This window comes from Dipteris shenzhenensis, chromosome 18 (genome assembly GCF_047967505.1).
Source record: "Dipteris shenzhenensis isolate YYH24624 ecotype China chromosome 18, Dip_SZ_1.0, whole genome shotgun sequence".
In the NCBI taxonomy this organism is placed as follows: domain Eukaryota; kingdom Viridiplantae; phylum Streptophyta; class Polypodiopsida; order Gleicheniales; family Dipteridaceae; genus Dipteris; species Dipteris shenzhenensis.
Genome location: NC_141613.1, coordinates 31,255,186 through 31,274,532, shown reverse-complemented (window position 1 = coordinate 31,274,532; position 19,347 = coordinate 31,255,186). Strand labels below are relative to the sequence as shown.

Genomic DNA, 19,347 nt, shown 5'->3' with positions numbered 1-19,347 from the left:
TAATCTCATCGAACAACCAGAAGCAGAAGATCACAATCGGCTCTCTCATCAACTAATCATCTCTTCAGAAGCTCACAATCCATGGAACTCAATTTTATTTTCTTCGACACCATGCCTACCAATCCAAATTAAGTATTTCACAAACTGTTTGAGAAAGAGAATTCATTAGTTGCTAGACACTACGTGCTCATATTTTCACCACCACAAGATTTCAAGATAAAGTTATATCTATTCGGCTACCCTACTTTCTTAGTGCTGGATTTTAAGCCCCCCAGGCATTCTCACAAATGTAAACTATTGTGTTAATCAATACATACATATCTGGCCAACACTTTATCCCCCTTCTTTATGGACAAGGATTTCCAATGTGGAAAGACAAGATACGAATAGTTATCAAAGGGGATGATCTTCAAGACATTGTCCTTGGAAATTCTCCCACCTCAACTCAACCCATGTGGGAAGATGGCAAATCGATAACCACTTAGCTTCAATTTGATGAATGGAAAACTTCCTCTACTATTTGAATAAAAAAGGACAAGACTGCCCACCATTACTACGTTGTATCTACACTTCCTAACTCTCTTATGCTTAATGTATTTCAGCTACCCACATCCCACAATGTATGGTTGCACTTATTAAAAATCTATGAAAATAAATCCATCATCAAGACTCTTCACTTGAGGACCAAATTACATGCACTCAAGTACAAGATGTCCACATCGAGGACTTCTCATATTGACTCTATCAAAGACATAGCAAATCAAGTTGCTATTGTTGGAGTCCCAATCTTGTGGTCTCAGCTTATAGTTTATCTCCTTCATACTATTCAATAGGAGAAATATGATAGCATTATCACCATTCTCTCTAACAAACATGGAATTGATTTCCACAATGCATGCTCATCACTCATCAAGTACTCTTAGCAGCATGAATAATATAGTGAGACTCCTACAAATGCACTTAGTAGCATCACAAGAAAGAAATGTCATTGAGAATACCTATGCCATATCTAAAAGCTAGAGTTTTTCACAAACTCCCTTCTACAATCGTTCAAATTTCCAAAAGATCAAGCTAGACTGTTTTCTTAATCCAACAAATACTGCAACTACTGTTATAAAACTAGACATTATGAGTCTAATTCCTATGCCAAGATGTATGACCGCATGGAACGTCCTTGAACTCAAATTCCCAGCTACTACCATGTCAATATTATGTTGCATCGGATATCTCCATGTGTCAATGCCACAAAAATAAATATGATGGTTGAAAAATATATGAGGATCAATGCAATCGCACACATATCTCTAGCTAGGTAACTTCTCCATGCCATTCTAGCTTTGTATACTAAGCTCGGCTTAGCACCTTATCTCTAGACCTTCAATTGTGACTAAATTATGCAAAAGGTTCATCTAGGATCTATACCTTTGAGACTTGTGACTTCTTAACCCCATCATCTGGCACAACGAAATGTCTAAAAGAGAACTACCATGTGTCAATGATGCCTGTACACGATGATTGGTCCTCTCTTTTCATCAAAGGAAAAGACATAATGGGCTACTCAAACCCATGAGGTTACTTGGCACAAAGTAGTACCTAAAAGTGGTTTACTATGTTTCCCATCTCTATCTTGTCGGGTTTTCGCACTCAGTCCATCTAGGGTGCTTTGCCTAATTGGTATGACTTGCACAAGGCAATTGTGGCTCACTCATGGACCACTAAGAAATCCTAGGTATCACGTGCGTTTAAGGGGTATTAAAAACCTCCTCAACTAATTTTTTTTTCCCAATAAAACAACCCCTCAAACTAGTGTCGTAGTAGGTTGTGGATTATGATGTTCATGTTTGCTGGTGCAATGGTTTTGGCCATTGCCTTGAGTCCATTATTCAGCATTGATCAGTTTTTATTTAGGGAATGCACTGCTTGGATCAAACTACATAATCTATCAATTATCCTTGTATAAAGGATTGCCTCCTCATTGGGAAGAGTAGTCCTAGTTCCAACTCATCAAAATCCCTTTCACACCTTAGGTAGGCTTGGATTATATCGATTAGGAGCTAGGAAACCCTAGACAATGATGGCAAGGTGTTGGTACAACAAGTTCAATTCGGAGCATTTCCAAAATCATGCTACATCTATAGGGCCAATTCACTCTATGCTAGGAAATTTCCTAGAAGAGCAAAAATTTTTACTTGGCATCAAAAGAAAAGAGGGAGGGGGATCACTTTGCTGGGGACAAGAAGGCACAAACCATGGATTCACAATTGGAATTACTCAAGTCGCCTGGGGATGACGGTAAAGGTCAAGTCTTGGATAAGTAGATCTCACCTGCGAGGAATGTAGAGGGTGAGCCCTAGAAGATTGTGGGGTGAAAGGGAAAATCGAAGTAAATTATGTAGGGTGAGTCACAAGGTATTCAACATGATGGTTTTATGGAGGCTAGGCATACCCCAACAACAAGTTGCCAAAAGCCAAGTCTAAAGGTGGTGAAAATAGTTTGGATGTTGATGGTGGGTCTAGAGATTTGTTGGGCTATGATGATCCCCAAAGGGAGACCATGTAGAGAAACTTGGTTCCCCATCAGCTAGGAAGCCCTCACGAAGAATAGGAAGTGGAAATGCAAGGGACCAATCATAGGAAAAGGTTGTTGGAGGAAAGTCCACTTTGCTCAAGGCCCTAGCAACCTGAATGTCATGCCTTCAAAGTCCATGTCAGAATGACTTAGCCACAAAGTGCACAAAGTTGTAAAGGGCATCTCCTTGGAGCCCCTGCGAGCACTCTCCCTCCCTCCCGCAGCCTCTACCTCCCCTTGCTCACCCCCGCCTCGGCTGCCCTCACCCCCTCGCCTCTCCGCCCTCAACCCCCGCCGCCCCTCGTCTCAACCCCCCACCTCCCATCTCACTCCCTCGCTGCGCCCTCCGCCCCCCTTGCCTCGCCTCTCTGCCTCACCTCTCCCCCTTGCTACGCCCTCCCCCACCCCTCGCTTCACTCCCCACCCACCCTCGCTCCCTCGCTATGCCCCTCCCACTCGCCTCGTTCTCCACCCACCCCCCCTCGCCCCTCGCCCCCCCTCGTTGCGCTCTCCACCTGCTCCCCCCTCGCCCCTCGCTCCCCACCTGCCCGCCCGCCCTTTCGCCCTGCCCCCTCGCCCCTCCCGCCCTTCCGCCCCGCCCCCCCTGCCATTCCGCCCTGTCCCGCCCCACCTCAGTCGTCCCCCGCCCTCGCCTCTTCACCCCGGCCCTCCATCCTCCGCCCCCACCCCCGCACTCCACCCCCGCCCCCTCCGCCTGCCGGCCTCCTGCCCTCGCTTCCACCGCCACCCCTCCCCCTCACCTTCGCCCCCCGCCTTCACTCCCGCCTCCGCCCTCTGCCTCCGCCCCCGCCCCCGCCTGCGCCTCCGCTTCCCCCACCCGACTCGCTTCGCCCCGTTTCGCCTCACCCTTCTTCATCACACCCAGGCTCCACCCCCCTCGTCTATCCCCCCCCCTTTTTTGGGTGGCAGCCTTTTCTTCATCGGAGGTCTCACAGTTTGTCTTGGCGGTATGGCGGCTCCCTGCCTAGAACTGGAGGCCCAGTTGGACCCTCCCTCTCCAGATGCCTACCACGTTATCTTGACAGAGCAACAATCGTCTCGGGTACAAGAGGTTGCCAATGACTTTGCCCTTACCTCTGTCTATGGCAGAGTCATTGGACATTCCCCCTCCAGATCAGCCATCAGGGACTGGCTCCAGTCCACTCTCATGTTAGAGGACAGCCACATTGAGGAGGTGGCCCTTATGGGAAGGGGCATCTTTTGGCTTAAACTCTCTACTGGGAAAGCGGTGAGCAACCTGATTGCTGGTTCCCCCACATCCGTGGATGAAAAGATCATTATGATAGTCCCTTGGTACCGTGGATTCAGTGCAGCGGATTTTGATGCTCGTTTCCGCATACCTCGCCACCTAGTGACGCTAGTTTTTCCAGGCCTTACTGCTGAGCTGCAACCAATTGTCAGGGACCTAGGCTCCCACTTTGGCTAGGTTATGCATGACACTTTCACCAACGCGGTTACTACGATAGGAGCCCCTCGAGTCCGTGTGGCTGTGGCGGACCCTGCATCTCTCCCTGCAGTGATTGAGATCAAGCTGGACTGTTTTCTTAATCCAACAAATACTGCAACTACTGTTATAAAACTAGGCATTATGAGTCTAATTGCTTTGCCAAGATGTATGACCACATGGAACATCCTTGAACTCAAATTCCCAGCTACTACCATGTCAATATTATGTTGCATCGGATATGCCCATGTGTCAATGCCAGAAAAATAAATATGATGGTTGAAAAATATATGAGGATCAATGCAATCGCACACATATCTCTAGCTAGGTAACTTCTCCATGCCATTCTAGCTTTGTATACTAAGCTCGGCTTAGCACCTTATCTCTAGACCTTCAATTGTGACTAAATTATGCAAAAGGTTCATCTAGGATCTATACCTTTGAGACTTGTGACTTCTTAACCCCATCATCTGGCAAAGGCAAAGACATAATGGGCTACTTAAACCCATGAGGTTACTTGGCACAAAGTAGTACCTAAAAGTGGTTTACTATGTTTCCCATCTCTATCTTGTCGGGTTTTGGCACTCAATCCATCTAGGGTGCTTTGCCTAATTTGTATGACTTGCATAAGGCAATTGCAGCTCACTCATGGACCACTAAGAAATCCTAGGTATCACGTGCATTTAAGGGGTATTAAAAACCTCCTCAACTAATTTTTTTTTCCCAAGAAAACAACCCCTCAAACTATTGTCGTAGTAGGTTGTGGATTATGATGTTCATGTTTGCTGGTGCAATGGTTTTGGCCATTGCCTTGAGTCCATTATTCAGCATTGATCAGTTTTTATTTAGGGAATGCACTGCTTGGATCAAACTACATAATCTATCAATTATCCTTGTATAAAGGATTGCCTCCTCATTGGGAAGAGTAGTCCTAGTTCCAACTCATCAAAATCCCTTTCACACCTTAGGTAGGCTTGGATTATATCGATTAGGAGCTAGGAAACCCTAGACAATGATGGCAAGGTGTTGGTACAACAAGTTCAATTCGGAGCATTCCCAAAATCATGCTACATCTATAGGGCCAATTCACTCTATGCTAGGAATTTTCCTAGAAGAGCAAAAATGTTTACTTGGAATCAAAAGAAAAGAGGGAGGGGGATCATTTGCTGGGGACAAGAAGGCACAAACCATGGATTCACAATTGGAATTATTCAAGTCGCCTGAGGATGATGGTAAAGGTCAAGTCTTGGATAAGTAGATCTCACCTGCGAGGAAGGTAGAGGGTGAGCCCTAGAAGATTGTGGGGTGAAAGGGAAAATCAAAGTAAATTATGTAGGGTGAGTCACAAGGTATTCAACATGATGGTTTTATGGAGGCTAGGCATACCCCAAACAACAAGTCACCAAAAGCTAAGTCTAAAGGTGGTGAAAATAGTTTGGATGTTGATGGTGGGTCTAGAGATTTGTTGGGCTATGATGATCCCCAAAGGGAGACCATGTAGAGAAACTTGGTTCCCCATCAGCTAGGAAGCCCTCAGGAAGAATAGGAAGCGGAAATGCAAGGGACCAATCAAAGGTTGTTGGAGGAAAGTCCACTTTGCTCAAGGCCCTAGCAACCTGAATGTCATGCATTCAAAGTCCATGTCAAAATGACTTAAGGACACAGCTTGGAATAAGGGTCTTGAAGGTAAATAAAATAGATTCAATTTCCTTAGAGATGCATATTGGGTGCTGGCCAATCAATAATATGCAAAATCAATAATATCCTTAGAGATGCATATTGGGTGTTGGCCAATCAATAATATGCAAAAGAGAAGATGTAATGATAGTGTGAGTATTTTGAAAGTTTTTTCATTGAATTTTTATGGTTGTTCTAACTCAAGGAATCAAAACGGTTGCATCTCTATGCTTAAGAAGATTAATGATGATATAGTGCTTCTGCAAGAGTTCAAGTGTGGGAACAAAGACCCATTTTGGTATTCCATTATAGATTGGGTTATGATGTGCTTTAAAATTTCCCTCTGCTAGGGGTAAATGGGGTACATCTATTCTGGTGAAGGAGGCATTATGGTTTTGTGAGCTATTTTAACATGATGAAGGATGATTTTTAGCAGCTACTCTTGGTATTGGTGACTTTGGGTTTCATATTCTATGTATGTATGCTCCGAATTCCTCTGGGGGAGGACTGAATGCTAGTCAGATCTTAGGTTGATGTTAGAGGTGACTATTGGCTCTTAACTGGTGATTGGAATTTTACATCGGGTGCTGAACGCTCTCACCCTACTTGCTTGACATTGTCCTTAGAATCTGAGGCTTTCTTGACTATCTATAAATTGACCCGAAAGGTTTGCAAGGTTTTTCATGGAATAACAGAAGAAAAGGTGAAGAATTTAGAGCAAGGAGATTGGACAGACTGTATGCATCTAGAGAGGGCTAGTGGATGCATTCCCAAATGAAAGGGGATTATCTAGTAATCAACAATTTCTTGTCAGATTACGTCCCTCTCCTGTCATCTTTTGGTATCCTCTCAAGGTTGGTAGATCTCTCGATGTTCCCTTTAAATTGAATAATAGATTCCTTTCATCCTCAGTGCTTTGTAATCACATTAGATCACTTTGGAAGCAAGTGAGTAGTCAGGTAGAAGACTCATGCTATAGGTGGGATCAAGCAATAAGGGTGATGGTCTGTGAGGCCAAAGTGTGACATGGCCAATAAATGGAAAATGAAGGATCTCTATGCTATCATGACAACTTTTTGTGGTTTCTATAATGTTGTCAGAGATTGAGATTGAAATGTACTCTAAGGAGTTGGAGGATGCGAAGAGAGCAAGAACCTACTCCAAGCTAAGCCCGCTTAAGTTGGGGGATCGCTGTTCTTTCAATCAGTTAGGAGGAAGCATAAAATGGAAACTATATATAGATTTTTGGACCAAGAAGGTAATATAGAAACGAATTTTGCATGTATAGCCAATATCTTCCTGAAACATTTAATTGGTTTGGTGGGTACAAAAGTGATATACGATGAAGAATGGCATCAAGACATCTTGGATTCTCTACTTGGGATTGAACCGAATAGTAAGAGATTAAGCTCAAAATTTACTTTTGAGGAGCTTTGGGAGGCTTTATCCAAGATGAAAAAAGATGCAGCGCCATGGTCTGATGGCATTTTTACTGAGTTCTTTATATGCTTCTAGGAAGTTATGGGTAGATTTCTAGTAGAAATGGCTAATTCCTTGAACATGAAGGGGTATCTATCCATAGGCATTAATATGGGTCTGATAAAGTTTTTTCCAAAGAGGCTAAGCCGTCTGCAAGTGGGGGATTAGGACCATAGAGGAAAAGGGAACATGAGGGAAGAAGCATTAACATAGGTGGGGAAAAAGGATTAAGAGGGGTGGGAATGAAGAGAGGGACTATGCCACAAGGGGGAAGGGAGAGGGGGAAGAAGAGCATGTACATGATGGGATGAGGAATGTAGAGATGGAGACATCAAGGGAGGAGGGTCCTCAACAACTCATAAAAGTGATTGGAAAGGCTATGGCTCTCAGAATTAGGGAAGTGTGGAAGCAGATTGTGGATAAAGAGCAAACATGTTTTTTAAAGGGAAGTGTGGAAGTAGATTGTTGGGTAAAGAGCAAACAGGTTTTTTAAAGGGCATAAATATATTTTATAATATCATGAACATCAATCCTATGCTAGATTATGCCAATGTTACCAAGTAGACTGCATCCTATTTGGGTTGGATTTAGATAAAGCTTATGATCACTTACGATGGGACTTCATCTTGATAGTCTCAAATTGTTCCAAGTTTGGTCATGCTTTAATTAAGATGGTTGCTATGTTCTAAAAAAATGCTTCAGTGGATTTATGCATCAATGGCAACATTATTGGTTGTTTTAATTTGATGAAGTCGATTCACCATGAATTCCTAGTGGCACCCCTTCTCTTTGTGATCTTGTCCATTCCTATTCTTTATATATTAAAAGTGACTATTGATGAAGGAAGAATCAAAGGGGTGCGCTTGCCCTTAGGTTTTCAATTCAGCCCACAAATGCTTGTGGATATGCTAATGGCCATTTGTAAAGAGGACTTATCATGCCTTGCATTTCTTAAGGAGATGTACCTTGTCGGGTCAACATTTCCTTGGGTGTAGCCAATTGCATAACTATTTTTGGGGCCATTTTGATGTCACACTACCATAATAATGAGACACAATCTATCATTATGAACACCACAAAGCTTGACACATGATAGCTTTGCCCTGCTTCATACAGTGTACTCTCTGGACTACATCATGCATCTTTGCACTACTTCACACAACACAGTCTCTAGCCTGACCACCTGTCATCGTGCAGTATTTTGTCATAGATTTGCCACCTATCACCAAGCAGAACACCCATGCAGGTTATGAGAATTCAAGGTTGGCTTGGATCGCGACCACCATGCTGGTTCTTGGCATAATAATGAGATGCATTTTGTCATTATGAGCAACACACAGTTTGACACACAGCTGCTCTACCTTGCTTTGCACAATGCAGCAGTCTCTAGCCCGACTACGTTATATAGCTCTAGCCTGCTTTGCACAATGCAATCACTAGCTTGACCACCTATTCATCGCCTAGCCTTTTGCCATAGCTTTGCCACTTGTCATTGGGCAATGTGCCCATGTAGATCATGCAAATTCAAGGTCTGACCATCGTGCTGGTTCTGGGAGTTATAGAGTTAAATATTTTTATTTATTACAGAAGGAGATTTATGACAACCAACACACTAGCAAATAGAAGGAGATCTATGACAACCATTTCTCTGGTTCTTGGAGTTATATATTATTCAACCAAGGAAAATGTATTTCCTTGTGCAACCAAGGAAAATGCAATTGTCGATATGGCCCTTAAGGGGGCCCCTTTAGGGGCAAGGGCCATATTGACATGCCAAATCTGTCCAGTGGCATCCTGGATATTGGTTAATGCATGTCATTATGGCCCTTTCCCCTAGAGGGGACCCCTCAAGGGCCATATCATCAATTGCATTTTCTAAAATCTTAATTGCATTTTTCTAGATGTATCTCCATGCAACCACTATAGTGGGTTGTTGGAGCTATTTTGGTCCTGAAGCAAGGAAAATAGAGGGAAAATATAGTCCTACTTTACTAGTATTTTAGTCCTTGTTGTTGCAATAAATTCTAAATGAGGGCAAAAGTATTTCGAGCCACCACAATTTGAGCAAAAGAGATTACATCGACATCCAATTATAGGTTATAAAAAAACTAAAAACAGTTTAAACTGAGAGACTCATGGAGAAAAAATGAATCCATAGAGCACAACCATATAGGGGCCATAGGTGTGCATGCCATCCAAGGTGGTGACGTGTAGATGTGGGCGGAATTGATCAAGGGAACGAAGAGATTCCACAAGAGCAAGAATTTCAAGTGCTAATTAGTGCAACATAATGACCTTATACGAGAAGGAAGACAAGATTGCGATCATGTTGCATCAAGGGGTGATAGTAGTAATAGGCATGGTGAAAAGAGTGGTTGAGCAGTGGAGTGGATGACTAGGGGAGAAAATGAGTGGACGACTAGAGTTGGAGTGTGGAGCAAAGTAGAGTAGGGGGAAAAGAGAGCTGGAGAAGGGTGCATGGAGCAAAGTAGCAGAGTAGGGGAAGATGAGAGCAAAGTAGCCAAATGCCATGGAACTTATATATTACAAAGTTCAAGCCACCGTGGGGAGATTGAAGCCATTTTAATTCATCGACTTAATTAATCAAAATATGAGGAGGGTTCTATCCAAGTAATCATGAGCTATTTTTAAAAAAAGTAGCCAAATGCCAAATGCCACAGACCTTATATTAATCAAAGTTTGAGCCACCAGCGATTTTCTTCTTCTTCACTTTTTTCACCTGAAGGCCCGGTGTAATCAAAATCTGAGGAGGGTTCCATGCAAATTTAATCATGCAACATTTTAAATGCAGGCCACAACAGTGGTTGGTAATTAACTGCCAGCCCAGTGGAATCTTCGGTACCACTCCAGATGCCACCTCGCCATCGACGGTAGTGATAATTAATTACAACGTGGCTAGTAATCATGAAGCAAATGCCACCATCCTAGTAATTAACTAGTAATTCTCAAAAAGGATGCATAAGACAAGGTAGAGTAGGTAAATCAAGGGCCTTGTAGGCACAAGAGCATAGAAGAGAAGAGGCAGAGAAGCACATCAAGGAGCTATGGGATAGGCTTGAAGACATCGAAATGGATGGAGACATCTTGGAGAAGGAGCTAGCAATGATGCAAAAGCATCTTCAAGATCAGAGAGCTAAAAAGGAGGCTCTTTACAAATAGCTCTGCAACATGCAGAACACATTGAACATTGAAAAAGAATAGATGATGGAGGAACTAAAAAGGGAGAATGGAAAAACTACAGCAGTGATGCAGGAACAATGAGAGAGCTTCAAGGCTAGGAAGGATGGGGCACAGAGCAGCCACGGTGGAGAAGACAAAGCTCTCTAGGCCAAGAATGATGTAGAGAGTAGCAATGGTGGAGCAAGTTGTAGTAGCCATAGTGAAACTTGTTATGTAGAACCAGTTTTGCAATTTTGGAAAGTTAGGCACAAGACCGTGCAATAAGACTATGATAAAGTTGTGCACGAGCTTTCAATGGCTTTCGAAAGTTTCGAAAAGCAGTCCGTCATTATGAGAGATTTCCAAACTAGAGTGAAAGTCTTAGAAATATCCCATCTTGACACCATTGATCAATTTAAGCAACGTCAAGAGATGCTGAGGGAATCCGATTCAGCTATTACATGGAAAGAGCAAAGAGTAGAGGAGTTGAAGGAGAACATCTGCAACCTTAGGATGAGGGAGGAAGAAATCAAGAAGCAACAACTTCATGTACAGAGTCAGACTGTGGTATTGATGGGGCCGACATAGTTCAATCAGATGCCTATCATGTTATGTAGTAAGGTCTAAAATGCATGATCTACCATGTGAGAGTGCTCTCAATGGAAGCAAGAACGGAAGAAGGAGAGAGAGAAACAAAGAGCTACACAAGTTTTGGTGGGTGCAAAACCACCCTAATCTTCTTTTTCATTCATTTATATATGTGTTTGAGTATTGTACATAACCGGGGTTAAGGCACAGTGACCTTTAACCCCCACAACCTCCCACTTAAAGGACAATGTGCCTTTAAGAGAGAACAACTAGTGAGCATACTATCCAATGCCCATCGATACATGACAATACTCAAACCGCTGACTAGGTAGACTCTTCGTCAGCATATCTGCAAGGTTATCATCTGTATGAACCTTGACAAGCTCTATGCGCTTGTCCTCAAGTACCTCCCTGATGAAATGGTACCTGACCTCAATGTGTCTTTGCATGAAAGACCGGATTCCGTGCTAGCTGAATAGCACTCATGGAATCACTATGCAATGTCGGTACACCTGTATGAATCCCCAAATCTCCCACTAGCCGATCAAGCCATATAGCCTCCTTGCAACCCTCTGTGGTTGCAACATACTCAGCCTCTGTGGTAGACAAAGCAATGCACTTCTGTGCACGAGACATCCACGACACTGCACCACCTGCAAAGGTGAACACATAACCAGAAGTGGATCTCCTACTATCCACATGCCCTGCATAGTCTGAATCTATGTACCCAAGTACACGCATGTCTCCTTTACCAAAGCAAATGCACATCTCCTTGGTACCCTTCATGTACCTCATGATGCACTTAACTGCCTCCCAATGCCTCTTTCCTGGATTAGCCAAATACTGGCTAACAACTCCCACTGCAAATGCAATGTCTGGTCTAGTAGCTATCATAGCATACATAAGACTCCCAACCGCTGATGCATAAGGAACCTTGGCCATCATGGCCCTTTCCTCATCTGATTTGGGACTATCTATATGACTCAGTTTCACATATGGAGGCAATGGAGTACTCACTGCCTTCCCCCCCTCCATATTGAAATGCTGTAATACTTTTGTAACATACTCTTTTTGTGAAAGCCAAAGGAGTTTCCTACTCCGATCACGCGTGATGCGCATACCAAGAATATGACTTGCAAGTCCCAAATCCTTCATATCAAAAGGCCTCATGCAACTTGGCCTTTAATGCATCTAGCTCATAAGTATTCTTGCTAGCCAATAGCATATCATCCACATATAGTGCCAAGATTATCAGGCTATTATCCTTAGCCCTTTTAGTGTAGAGGCAGTGATCAATTTCACTCCTTCTAAAACCCTGGGACCAAATGAAAGCATCAAACTTCTGATACCATTCTCTAGGCGCTTGCTTAAGACCATAGAGACTCTTCTTTAGCTTGCAAACTAAATGCTCTTTGCCCTTTTCTTCAAAGCCTTCCGGCTGCACCATGTAGATTTCCTCATGCAAATCCCCATGCAAGAAAGCTGTCTTGACATCCATCTGCATAAGCTCCATATCCTCTGATGCCACTAGTCCAAGCATGCATCTAAGTGTGGTCATCTTCACAACCGGAGAGAATATCTCATCAAAGTCCACACCCTTCTCTTGATTGAACCCTTTAGCAACCAAACGGGCCTTGTACCTAGGCACATCATCACCTGTGACCTTCATTTTTTAGACCCATTTACATGGCAATGCTTTCTTTCCATGTGGCAAAGAAACCAAGTCCCAAGTCTTATTCTTCATAAGTGAACTCATCTCTGATTGCATAGCATACTCCCACTTGCGTTGATCCTCACACATCATAGCCTCTCTATAGCAAGAAGGCTCCCCGCAATCAGTAAGCATCACATAGTCTACCCCTGGAACAAACCTATCAGGCGGTCTAGACACTCTAGATGATCTTCTCAAAGGCATTTCAGGTTGCTGTCCCACTTGCATATCAGCCACATTTGGCTCATCATTTCCACCAATAGATGATCCATCATCTACCCTTGATTGTATACCTGTGGGAGTACTTGGTGGTACCATTTCTTGCACATTTGGTGCATGGACAGCTTGTTGTCTATCAACATAGGCAGGTGGATTCACATCCTGGAAAGTGATTCTCCTCATTTCGACATCCCTCATGGATGCCTTATGCATCTTCTTCTCATTGAAGACCACATCATGGCTGCGTATGATCTTCTTTGCTTCTGGATCCCAGAGACGATAGCCCATCTCTCCAGTTTCACCATAACCTAGAAAGATGCATTTCCTAGACTTAGGATCTAGCTTCTTTCGAAGCTCTTTTGGCACATGTGCATATGCCTCACACCCAAATATATGCAAATGAGAGTAAGAGGGCTTCTTGCCACTCCATGCCTCTTCAGGAATACCACCATCCAAACTCTTACTAGGTGATCTATTGATCACATGCACTGCAGTCTTCATTGCCTCAGCCCAAAAACCGCCAAAAAGACTTGCATTGGAAGGCATGCATTGCAACCTTTCTTGAATGGTACGGTTCATCTTTTCTGCAATTGGATTTTGCTCTGGAGTACGAGGGGATGTAAGCTCCCTCTTAATCCCACGAGTATCACAGAAATGCTGAAAGTCATGAGAGAGATACTCTCCACCATTGTCAGTCCGTAGGCATTTAAGCGTTCTACCTGACTGATTCTCAACCAAGGCCAGCCATTTCTGAAATACCTGGAACACATCACTCTTCCGAGCTATAGCATAAGCCCACACTTTCCTAGTTGCATCATCAATGAATGTCACATAGTATTCAGCCCCGCCTAATGACCGTGTAGGCAAGGGACCACATACGTCTGAATGCACCAAATCAAGCATTTCAAACTCTTTCTTTCCCCTTCTTTTATGGGCTGATTTAGTCTGCTTCCCATAGAGACAGTGCTCACAAAATTCAAAATCAGAGAAACTCAAATGTGGTACATAACCCAAACGGTATAAGAGTTTCATTCCATTCTGGCTCATGTGCCCCAACCTGCAATGCCACAAAGAAGTGCTTGGCTGCTCGGTTATTGCAACAACATGATCAAATACCCCTGATACATGTACTCGGGGGGGTCGCTCGTCATATGTAACCCTATCACGTGAGTTCAACAGAAGGATATTTTTTATTTCTAAAATTTACAGAAATAAATATACATAAGGGACTATTTAAAATAGTTTTGGAAAAAATTTAAGATTTGTATAGAAGAGGGGTACATTTTATTGATGAAAAATTTTATGGATAAGGGGTTTTAAATATAGGCCTTGAACGCACGTGATATAGAGGGTTTATACATAGTGACCCCCCTGAGTACATGTAAGGGATACAAAGTCCCACACTTAGCACCCCTAGCCAAAAGCATAGAGCCCTTTTCAATTTTCCAACTTTGAAAGCCAAAAGTGGTGTGAAAACCAGCATCATCTAGCTGAACCACTGAAATAAGACTCTTGGTCAACTTAGGCACATGTCTCACATGTTTCAAAACAAATGCAGACCCATTTGCAAAAGAAAACTTTATGTCACCTGCTCCCACTATGTCACATGCATAGTCATTTCCAAGATGCACACAACCTGTCTTTCCACTATCATACGTGGAGAACCATTCCCTATGGGGAGTAACATGGAATGAAGCACCAGAATCCAAAATCCAATCCTAGGAATATGCATCATCTGAAGTGGTAAGCAACTCTGCAGATAAACTAGACATGAAGAGAACATCATTGTCACTATCATGTGTGACTGCATTGATCTCCTCGATCTTCACTTTTCCTTTGTCCTCCCTTGGGCTCTCTTCCTTTCGATTTGCACCCCAATTTGCATTCTTTTTCTTATCCTTTTGCTCTCTTTTTAGCTTGTAGCAATCCTTTTTCATATGGCCCTTCTTGCCACAATGGTAACACTCAATGTTCCGTGCCCTGGCATCCTGCTTGTTGCCATCCATAGACTTCTGTCTAATCTCCTCGGCCAACAAGCTACCCACAACATCATCAAATTTCAGTACTCCACCAGGTGCAGAGTTACTGACAGCTGTACGGAAGGTATCCCATGAGGATGGCAATGAACATAAGAGAAATATTGCCTTAGTCTCTGCATCAAAATTCATCTTCTGAGCCTGAAGCTGGCTGAAAATAATATTGAATTCATTCAAGTGAGAAGCAATGGAGACCCCTTCCTTCATCTGTAGCTCAAACAACCTCTTCATGAGGTAAACTTTATTAGAGGCAGTTTCCTTCTCATAAGTGGCACACAGTTTCTTCCCCAAATCTTCAGTAGCCTGCTCATTTACTTCTGTGAAATAAACTGACTCTGCAAGATGAAGTCTAATAGTAGACTTTGCTAATGCATCCAACTCATTCCAATCATCCTCAAACATATTTGCAGGCTTAGCTTCAATCCCTGCCAAGGGTTTAATCTGCTTCTTTTGAATAAGCACATCCCTTATTTGTTCTTTCCACAAAGAAAAGTTTGTCCCATCAAACTTTTTAATGTTGAAAACTCCTTTTTAGACATGGAAGAGGATGCCATGATGCAAATAAAGCAAAATCCCAAATGCTAGTGCCTCAAGAGAGAATCACACCAAATACCAGGTGCACCCAAATGTGTATGCCACAATAGAGTGAAATATCACCAAAACTCAAAGCTCAAAGCATCTGACTCATGTGCACATACTATGCATCCATATGAGCAAATCTGGCCCAAAAGAAAATGTCAATAAGTGCCAAATAACTCAAGCATAAACACTGTCCACTGGCATATGCATCAATAATGTCTCATCCAAGAGAGCGTAGCACTATCAGTGCATCACCTGCAATGTTTCAAAGCTGTCCCTCAGCATAAAATAGCATCCATGTGCAAAGCGTCCATAAAAAAAATAGTATCCCACAAGGCAATTTAGGCCTATCAGCACATCCAACAAGGACCGCAATGCATCCAAATGGCCTATAAATCATCCACTGCAACCCAATGCATACCACAAATGAGCGCACACTGCTCAAACTACTGCAACCAGAGTGATCTGCATAAGGTATGCTCAAGAAATCATAGTCTCACGGTAATGAGCGCTACTGAAAATAGAACCTGAGATGCTGAAGAAGCCCAAGCTTGAGCCCCTCTTGATCCTTTGAAAGCAAAGAAAAGGACCCTGAAGGGAGGAACGAGACCCCTTCAGGAAAGGAGCAAGAAGGTCCAAGCCTACAACTAGGAGCTCAAAGTAAGGAAAGAGGAAGTGACATGAAGGGAGGGCCAAGCCCCTCAAGGCAAGAAATAGCCCCCTTCAGGAAAGGAGCAAGGAGGTCCAAGATTGCAATCAAGGTGCTAAAAAAGGAGACCTGCTCAAAGCAATGTGGAACTAGCCCCTGAAGGGAAGAACCAGCCCCCCTTCACGAAAGGATCAAGGAAGGCCGAGCCCACAATCAGGGAGCCAAAAAGGCGACCTGCTTAATGCAATGTGGGATAAGCCCCTTGAAGGAAAGGAGTCTTTGAGATGTAATCTTTGTAATATGTATGTAATCTATTGAATTATTAATGTTCTCCAAAGTTTACTTGGGCAATGTATCTATTTTAGGATAGCACTTTGCAGCAATGCGATTATTTTTATATAGCATTGGTTAGTTGTAGCTTGGAGGTTAGTTGCACACACTAGGATATTAACTGCCATCAGCGTGGTGGTTTGTTGCTATTATTACAATATGAATGGCATACAATTCATTCGTTTAGGATTTGTGGTCACCAGCTCGGTGGCTGAGATGCGACAATAGATAAAGAGAACCAGCCTAAAGGGGATTGTTTTTGTATAGCACTTTTGCAACAATTATAGGATAGCATGGCGGTAGTGGATGATAAGTAGCCACCACTGCAGTGGTTGGTTGCACACTAGGATATTAACTGCCAGCAATGCGGTGGTTTCCTTCTATTATTACAAGATGAATGGCATGCAATTCACTCATTTAGGATTTGTGGATTAGTTAGGGGATTAACTAAAACAAGCGAGGTGGTTTTTGGGATATACTAAAAACAAGCATGGGATTTACAAAGCCAATTACAAAAACAAGCTACATGGTGGTTAGTTTGGGATTTACTAAAAGAAGCGTAGTCTCAAATGGATAAGTGGTATACTATTTCCTAATTTACTAGTATTTTAGTCCTTGTTGCGATAAATACTAAATGAGGGCAAAAGTACTCCAAGCCACCGTGGTGACTAGAGGCCCGGTGGTGCCATCCACGTAATCATTTAAACATGGTTCTGAGGCACACGTTGTACATTCTACTCTGAACTATATGTGGACCTATTCATAGAATAGTGCCATCCAGATAATCATTTAAACATGGTTTAAGGAACACGTTGTACATAATACCCAGAGCTAGATGTAGAGCTGTTCAGAGAATAGTGCATTGATGATATCATCAATAAAGTATAAACTTATAAACTCGCCCAGCCAATCCCCCTCCTGATTGGGTACCCCCTCCTTGACGAGTGTGAACACCCCCTATCCCAATCAATTTTGAAAGGAAATTCAGTGAAAATTTTGTATACTTGCCTCCTGGCTAGTCTCCACTGGCCATCTGTTTAGAGAGGAATGGCATTGTACCATATTTCTCAATGTAAATTCATTGTTTTACACTTCTCCATGTATCTTGCTTTATTTTTTAATTTCATATTTCTCAATGTAAGTGTAGTTGTTAAGATATATATATGTATGTATACACATAATAAATAAATAAATAAATATATATATCCAAAATTAAAATATTTCCAAAGTGATTGAAGTGATGTTTTCTCTGCTATGTGACTAGATAGTGTCCTTTCACATGCCAAGGACCATAATGTGAGATGAAAGATTTTGATTAAATTGAGTCGAAGATTTTAAATAAAGTGGCTAGATAATGCTAATGAGAGAGGAAGAGATGTAGCTATGATGATCGGTAGCACTTAGTACAGTAGGAGAACGCTAGTAGGAGAACGCTCTGAGTCTAGATCGTGTCTTTTGATAGGCCAAGTACTCTAATGTTAGATGAAAGATTTCAAATATCTACATATATCTATATGTTTGTATATATCCAATATTAAAATATTTCTAAAGTTATTGAATTGATGTTTTCTCAGCTATGTGACTAGATAGTGTCCTTCGATAGGGCAAGGACCATAATGTGAGACAAAAGATTTTGATTAAAATGAGTTGAATATTTGAAATAAAGTGGTTGGATATTGCTCGCCATGATGATGTCTATATGTATCCAATATTATAAATATTTTCAAAGTGATCAAAGTGATGTTTACAAAGTGAGCAAATATTATCAATATTTCCAAAGTGATCGGAGTGATGTTGTACAAAGATCACTGAAAGTTGCCATGCTCTTCAATACAAACCAGTGAAGGAACAATGAAGGAACATAGATAGAAAGACAAGGTAGCAATGATATTTCTTTAGCCTATTGTCCTGTGGAAGATGAAGCCATTTTGCAATGGGTCCCTCGGCATCTCGAGATTGTCATGCATGAGATTGATCGATTGGAGGAGGAACTTAGTGTTCCACAACACCGACCCGAGATTTTCATTCGAAAGATGGATCGATTGTAGGAGGAACTGTGGGAAGGCCTTCAATATTAAAAGGACTCTTAGTTTGTGGAGTATGTTGCTGAAGGTTCCCACTGTGCTCTATATTGAGTGCATGTCCTAGAATCCTTGGTCACATCACAAGTTCTTCAAAGATCTTGAACTTTATCTCTTGGAACTTTGGCTACTCTAATTTTTTGTATAACAGTAAATCTTGGATATATATTACCCGGGTCTTTCTTAGGGGTTGACCATCCCTCTAATACACTCAAGCTTTCATTAGAACTTGAGTTTTAAGTGGAAAATTATCTTTGCATTTATGTTGCCTACCTACTATAGCTATTAGAAGTAAGAAAGTAGATGCTACAGCACGGCAACAGCGCCTGATAAGTGGTTGCCAGCGCGGTGGTCAAGGTTGCACACTAGGATATATCAACTACAAGCAGTGCGATGGTTTGCTTCTACTATTACAATATGAATGGCATACAATTCATTCATTTAGGATTTGTAGTCAATAGCCTGGTGGCTGGTGGAATATTGTTTCCTTGCAATGAGACTACATTTTCTTAGAACTATCTTAGTTGTCCTCATCCGCTACTCCCTCAAGGGGTGCACTATTTTTTCTTCCTTTTTTGTATTTCTTCAACGCTACGTTGGCCCTCCTTTGATTGGTGGAGAGCTATTTTCCTTCCATGCTAAAAGGCCCCAAAATGAGTTTCCTTTTTTCCTAATGTAGCACCCTTATGATTTGGTCAACTAATTGCATTGAAGCTCTAGGGAGGAGGGTCTTGTACTAGTATTAGGGTAAGACTATGCTGAATAAATTTGCTGCTAAAGTGGA

The 19,347-nt window shown here is 42.3% G+C and overlaps 1 protein-coding gene across 1 annotated transcript in view; it reads right to left on the bottom strand.

Moving 5' to 3' along the window:
• The window catches only part of LOC147891106 (homeobox protein knotted-1-like 7), a 58,059-nt gene that overhangs the window by 7,199 nt on the left and 31,513 nt on the right, over positions 1–19,347 (bottom strand). The gene's annotated exons all lie outside the window — the stretch shown is intronic.